This window comes from Lepisma saccharinum, chromosome 7 (assembly GCF_977018435.1).
Source record: "Lepisma saccharinum chromosome 7, izLepSacc3.1, whole genome shotgun sequence".
Taxonomy (NCBI): domain Eukaryota; kingdom Metazoa; phylum Arthropoda; class Insecta; order Zygentoma; family Lepismatidae; genus Lepisma; species Lepisma saccharinum.
The window spans coordinates 88,070,367-88,078,093 of record NC_139235.1 but is presented as its reverse complement, the minus strand read 5'-3'; positions in this window follow the sequence as shown (position 1 = coordinate 88,078,093).

Here is a 7,727-nt window from a genome sequence, read left to right as displayed (position 1 = left end):
TTGGAATGCAAAGACTCCATGGTCTCAATACAGATCATCCAGACCAGGGAGTGCAGTTTTGTTAGTCATATTTGGCAAGATATGCCAAACATATGGATCGGACAATGAGGTTCAGAAGAGTGACCTCTGCATTCACCAGACCTCATGCACTGGACTTTTTGTTTCTGGATATATAAAAAATAAAAGTTTACAGTACAAAACCAGCAAGAGTTGAGGAAATGAAAGCACCGATTGAACAAGAATACGTAAAAATTTCAAACGAAATTATTCTTGATGTTTGCGATCCCATTTCTTCGCTTTTCCAGCAGTGTGTGAACAAGAATGATTATCAGTTTGAAAACAGATGTTGACAAGGAAAAATATTCATGTCTGTTGATTATATTAAATTTTGAAAATTAACTGTCTTAATAAACACTGATTATAATCATTCAAAGTGCGTATACATTTTCTTGGTACCCCTTGTATATACAAAGCATATCTTAGTATTATTTTCTTGAAATGTTTTCTCTAGGAGTAAAAATTGCTCAGTCCAATATCTAGAACAAAAAATAATAAATATAATAATAATAATTTAATGTTTCATTTTCTATTCAGACCCACCTCTTCCCCCATCGGCAACAAGGTCAAATAAAGATTAATCCTGTGTGTTTAAGCATACTTTATAATTATTAATACATATACCTAGATTATGTGGTTCTTCTCTGCAGTTTGAACATTCAACTTTCCATGACACCATTGCATCGTAAAAGCGAGCATGCTCAACTCAAAAAAAAGTTTAAAAATGCACAACATTTAGCAAATCAGCGATGATGCCAAAAAGTATTGTTCATCATTGTAATTTATCAGCTGAAACAAATGGCAGTTTTAAAAATTTATATAGTTTTAAATGCAATAAATATGATGTTAAAGACTCAGTTCCAAACTTTTGGTCCTTTCTCAAGGACGAAATCACTTCCTTCCTCTCCCAACCTGCAAGTTTTCCTCCCTGATGTTGACCCCGAGAGTGGGTCGAAAGCTTGGAAATGAGTTTTTAATTTATTTGTGCCAGTCTTTTAATTGCTGGCTACAAGGTAAGTTGGATATTACCATAATTTTTCCCGCATGTGGTATAGGAAGTTTTCTAAAATCGTATGCGTTGAATCATATCTTAATCTTTGGCGGATGGAACCTTGCACATGCATAGCCTCTCCAGATGGGAACTTTCCACACTTGTCACAATGTACAAAAAAAGCCTTAGCTTGAGAACTAATTGTTGATGATGAAATTGGCTTTGTTTTCTTTCGGAATGACAGGGCTTTTAGCGGATGTGAAATTTATACATTGTACCTACCAATAATGAAATTAGTGGAAGAATAAATTCAATTTAAAAATAAATAAATTGTATTGGCCCCTGTGGCAATCACAATAGACTGAAGTGAATAAAAAAAATGTAGTATGTAGGTGCGGTATGTTCCTACAACCATCCATAGCTGCACTGACAATAGGCTGATACTTCTTGGAGAAAAAAAAAGTAGTAATGTATTGATGTTGGCTGTACCAAATTTGGACGGAAAGATGAAAAAAGGCCACTCTCTAGGGATACGTAATGCCCATCTGCTCAATTTGGCAAAAAGAGAAATTATGCAACATTTTCGAAATTGGGCCTTTACCCTTGGACTCCTAATTGTACCAAATTGTTAAGTATTCTTTTGTTCTCATTATCGCATGTAAAAATTAAATACATCAGAAAAAAGTGCTGGTTGAGGAGTTATAGCCCATTTTATAAGATCTATCCCATAGACCTCAGAGGGAAAAAAATGACTTTTTGAAACTCCGCTTGTTAATAATAGTAGCAAGGAATATTGTTTTGTAATTTGAGCATGTCACACCTTCATATGCATACAAATGAACAAAAAAGACAAAACTGAAATGAAATATCAAGTTAATTGTTGCTGCGTGGTGCTGGGAAAACCTTTTCCTGTCCATCCATTAAAAGTTAATTATTCCGTGCTGGACTGTTTTCATTTTACAAATATTGAGAAGTGGCTTTAATAACCCCCCTTTTTTCAAAATAATTGCAAGCTTATTGAATTCATGTTATTTATGTGCAACTAATGGTTTTCGTTTATTTACTTCTCCATTCCTTAAAATAACAAAAAATAACATTAACCATTCCGAAATCAAAGAAATATCCATTTCTGAATGTATGTATTACTTTTCTTTGTTAATTACTCTTACACAATAGAGCATTTCAACACAACACTTACATATTAATCAACAACATTTGTAAACATACTACAATATCAAAATTTTTCAACTCAATTTTGACGTATTTACATTAGTCATATTCACGCAAAATGTAGTAATATTGTCAGGATTTCTATGAAAGCTATCAGCATATTTATCATACAAAAAATTTGCATTGCAAATTCTTATCTACAAAAATTACACAGACAACTGTGCTTTACAAAAACAATGCTATTAATTATTATTTTATTCTCTTATTTTCTCTTTCTAGTTACCAAAGAAATGCAACTGTGTCACCTGATAAATGCAGGTCTAACTTTAAAAGTAGACTCAATATTTCACTAACATGGAATATATATATATATATAATTCAAACTAATAATATTCATACAGTTGGATAACACAGACTGAAAATTAGTAATCCAGATGATATTTGCCGAGACATCATGCCATGGACTGAAATTTGAAATCAAATTTTCATTCAAAAAATTCTCCAGCAGTAAGAAGGAAAAACTACTTACAGAATGTTGATTTACTGAATCCTGTGATGCCAGTCTCACATTGACAAACTGAAAACCCCAACTTATAATTGGGTAGTTCGTTAACAGCCCAAAGTAAAATTTAGTTTATGCAAACTGAAGGTGGAAATGATTCACATGGTACATACATATGTTGAGTCAAGGACTGCATCAACTGTAAGCTCTTATTACTGCATTTTTCAAAGGAAAAAAATACTATTGTGGGAATACTCATGGCAGAATTTGAGCTCTGGATTATACTTGGTGTGTTGTCTTGAGATAACGAACGGACAATTGAAAATTATCAGTAAAGATATTCGTATATTTTGCACATCTTTGACATTTTCAAAACCATATGTACACCACCTATTTTGGAGCTCAGGAATTGAAAGTCAAAAGGGGTGTTACGGCATTACTTGCACTACAATTTGGCAATAACAACCTTTCAAATTCAGTATGTGCTTTACGAGGGATAAAAAGAGAGGAAGTGACTCATTTTATCCCCATGATAACTCTCATAAATTTAAAGCTTGGGGGCTGCAATGTTCATAGCAGATATCTGGTATTGCATTTAGGTGAAAACAATCAATGTGTTTCACTATGGCAGATTTAATAGTTACAAAATTTTGGAAACATCGCTTGGTGTAGATTGAAAAGTTGAAGCGATATCTTCAAGTTCACATGGAAACTTAATTTGTATCAAATTTTCTACCATCCTAACCAACCTTATGGCAGCAGCTTTGATAATGACAGGAGACTTCGTGAGAAGTTTTAACCAAATTGTAATAATAAGTTTTACCCATTTTTCCATGTTCCTTATGAAGGGCAGACTGAAAATTTTTAGATAAGCCATTTCTCAATAACTTGATGTCTGCGCAGTGACACTTCCACCCTTGATATTTTCATTATGAATTCCAAACTTTAATTTTACATTAGTTTGTAAAGATGAATCTAATAAACAATACTCTATCAGTATGGTGTAGTGGTATCGCAATCACTTTGTAATCAAGCGATCCTGTGTTCGATACATGGTGGAGGTAACATAGTGGTTCGAATTCCACTTTAAAAAGCCCCAATTAGCCTTTGTGTATAAAGTGGACTTGCCATGTGACCCTCGCAGAGCAGCAGGCGGAGGTAAAAAAATTCAAATTCATCTATCAACAGGGATAGAAAAAATACAGAGGTCCTGGTTGCCATGTCACCTGAAAATTTTCACCTGGTGTCTGAATTTTTAAGTTCAGTTGGAAATTTTTACTTAGAGTTCGCTTATGGAAATTTTCATATGAGTACACTATGAGTCCTTTTCTTGTGTATCATCAAATCAAAATAACAAACATGGCATTATAATCTTTTGTACGGCTGCTAGACAAATTGTAAAATCTGCAACGATATGGTAGAGTTGGGCATGTACTAGAATGTACTGCATAATTATATTATTATTATTAATTATTAATTCTGTTACCAGTTGAGTGTCTTTTAGGAAGGCCACTCCGGAGCAAGAATTACTTACTTTCAATCCAAACTTGTATTAATTAATAAATTAAACGTTTCAAGATTACATTTCATACAGTGTATTCTTGGTCCGTATTTGAAAACAGAAAAAAAAACTGTCTTCCACGTAAAACGTGCTGGTGTCTAAATTATGTTTCTTTTTGTCTACCCCTGTCTACAGTATCAATCAACATCTAATCTGCCGATTGATTGTTCATGTAAAAAGCTTTTGTAAAATGTATTTTTAAGCATGTATTTCTTTTTCTGCGACAGAGCCATGCTTATATACATTGAGTAGCTGAATAAACCCTTCACACACATTCGTCATTGTATGTTGAATAACCATATGAGTCAATCTTATATTGGTATTTTCTTGGCATTAGCGCAACATTAACTTTGCTAGTCAGTCACTGTACCACATCTTGTGCTCTGAGCAAAATCAACTATTCTACATGTCAATGTCCATTTAGACTGGATTCAGAATCAACATCTGCAAAAAGACAAGATTTTTATCTATTCAACAATGATCCTTCCCCCACAAGTGAGATATGTTATGGGCATGACAGACAATTTCCATATGGATACTAAATTCTTATCATCGATACAATTTGAAATTACTGTGACATTTGGCTACAAATATGTGCAACTTTCTTACCTTAAGTTAACAGTTCAGTTTTCTAACTTCAGTACCAGATGTTGCTATATGTATTACTTATTACAAACTTAAAATATTTTTTCTAATTATATTTACAAAACAAAAAAGATGGCAAATATGTAAAAGTGGGAATGAGTTAAGTACAAGTCACACATGAACAACTTATATTTAAAACACCAGTTAAAATAGGGTAAAGAAAGAATGCTTTCTCATCTACTGTAGATGCATAGGAAACAAATATAACACACAGTACCTAGATGCAATGGAACTACACCTCTCGTGTTCAGGTCTAAACATAGACGATGGTGCCATGTTGTGATTTTGTAGGATACAGTTGGACCTTTGTACAGTGGGATGCACAAATATTACCAAATTAACCATTGCTACTTTCATTCTATTTCTCTCATGTCCAACATGTTTTTTTTCAGGAATGGATGTTGTTTGCAGAGGTTGTCCAATGTTTCGTTGGCATTTTCTTTCAATCGTGCATCTTGATTTGCATAAAACAAAATGAATGAACATGACAAGTGGTAATTTTCCTTACAATATTTTTACATCTCTCCTGTATTTACTAGGGATGGCCCGATATAAAATTTACCGATCCGATATAAAATTACAAATGGCACCTAAAGAACCTGATTGGTTCATTGCCCTCCTTAATAAATATATGTTACCAGGCGACTGCAATGGAAAAGAAGCTACATATTTAGACATTTACTTTTTAAAAAAAAGTAGGGCATGAAGATTATGTGTTTATATTCAAAACAATCCTAACAAAAGGGCAAGTTATTGCACTAAATTATAAGATATTTACAGATTTATCAGATCGGTAATTTAACCGATATATCGATTTGGTTATATCAGTCGATACCGATCGAGTACCGATTAATCGGTCCTGTCCCTAGTGTTTACATTCCATCCTTCTGAGAAGACGTCATTGCAAAATCAGCATATAGTCTTCGAATTCATTTTTCTTGTGCACAGCATGCACCATTTGGTTCCTAATCACCTGCACAGGTTACATTCTACGGAACACATGGTGAAAGAACGTATTTTAATGAAAGTTTAAATTCTGGAAAAAAAAAAAGGGGGGGGGAAATATTATAATTCAATGTAACTATTCGCCAAAAATGTTTACAAATTGGAAGTTGTGTGTTTGCAATATGCAATTAATACTGAACTTTGCAATTCGTTAATTTGAGTTAGTTTGCCACTCTCAGCATTCTGCATGTTCAGAAGTTAATGTGAATACTACATGAAAGTTACATTAGCGACTATGATGCTCTAACAGGGTCAAAAAAAAAGCTACAATAGTGATTTTTACACCTGTTGTTGGTTATAATAGGAAAATTCTTAGAAATTAGTAAAATTTCTCTCTACTTAGGATATCTTCATTTAGTAATCACCATGCATCCAAAAATATCTGTATATGACATCAGCATATTTGCCTTCAGGCTTCCAAAACTTTTTTCTTGGACAACAAATTTAGAAATGTGATCCATTAAAAAAAACAATAATAAATATGAAGAAGATCCAAGACGATACACATGGCCATCGTAAATTTAGAATGGTACCAGAAATTAATTAGAGCCCTGATTTTCAAAATTACATAATCCAGCATATTTAGTGCATAAAATTTTAAAATATCAACAAATTACATTATTCCAATTGATTCTTCATGTATGTAGTGATTTTTCATTAAAATATAAATATCTTAGTCACTTTTACCATGTTCACTGCAAGAAACACTTCTCAATGTTCACATGCTGTTGTGTGATATGTGGGAAACGCCCTCCAGTGTTTCACGAGTGACGAGTTGATACCCTTGCATGGCCACGTATAGCATAACATCAGGTGCAGTGTCAGTTATTTATTGGAAATGTGATTTTCTTGCCCAATATTGATTGATTGACTTGGTGTTTTAAGTCCACTTTATGCACAGTAAGGCTAATCGGGACTGGACCTACAGTTTAAAGTGGGATCCGAACCACTATGTGCCTCCACCAGGTATCGAACCTGGGACCCCTTGATTAAAAGGCGACGATGCTATCATTGCAGCATCGGGGAGGTCCTAAACTTGCCCAATATGAATGAAGAAACGTGCCATAACTTGAACTGGCCTCCTAGTTCCTCTATAGGGAAACATACGATATCAGGAACATGGCAATTAGTGAAGTGGATAAAACAGCTAAACAAAAACAACTAAAGTTCTATTTTGGGGACAAACTGTTCCCAAGTAAATTATTTGTTCAGCATCTAAAAAAGTTGATGTACAAAAAAAAAAAAACATATTCTGTGAATGATAAACAGCTATAATTACTATTCTTAAAAAAAAATGATATTGATCATGATGTTCTATAATTTCACTAAGAAATAAAAGTAAAATATATTATGAAGCAGCACAAAAGTGTCATTTGGGCCTTTCAGCAAACAGTGCAGAAAAGTTGATGTCACGTGCTAACGGCACCAAAAGGCATTGGCATCATTTTATTAACGATAACCTACAGTGATTTTTGTTGACTAATATTTAGCATTTGGGAAGGAATTGAATTGCTTTATTTTACTTCGTATTTCTGCCACTTTTTGGCTAATCGCGAAGATGAGGATGGGTGATGATACAATGAAATTGATGAAGTGACATGAATACCCAGGGTGGAATTCAAACGTGGGACCCCTGGCGTTGTAGCATGGTGTGCTAACCACTCTGCCACGGAGGCCGGCAGCACTTGGGAAGGGTACTCAACACTTTGGTAAGCTACGACGGTGTTAAAGTGAAGAAAATGCTATTTCTTTGTTTAAAATATGTAGATGTACGGTTTTTAGTAGGAGCTGGAGCT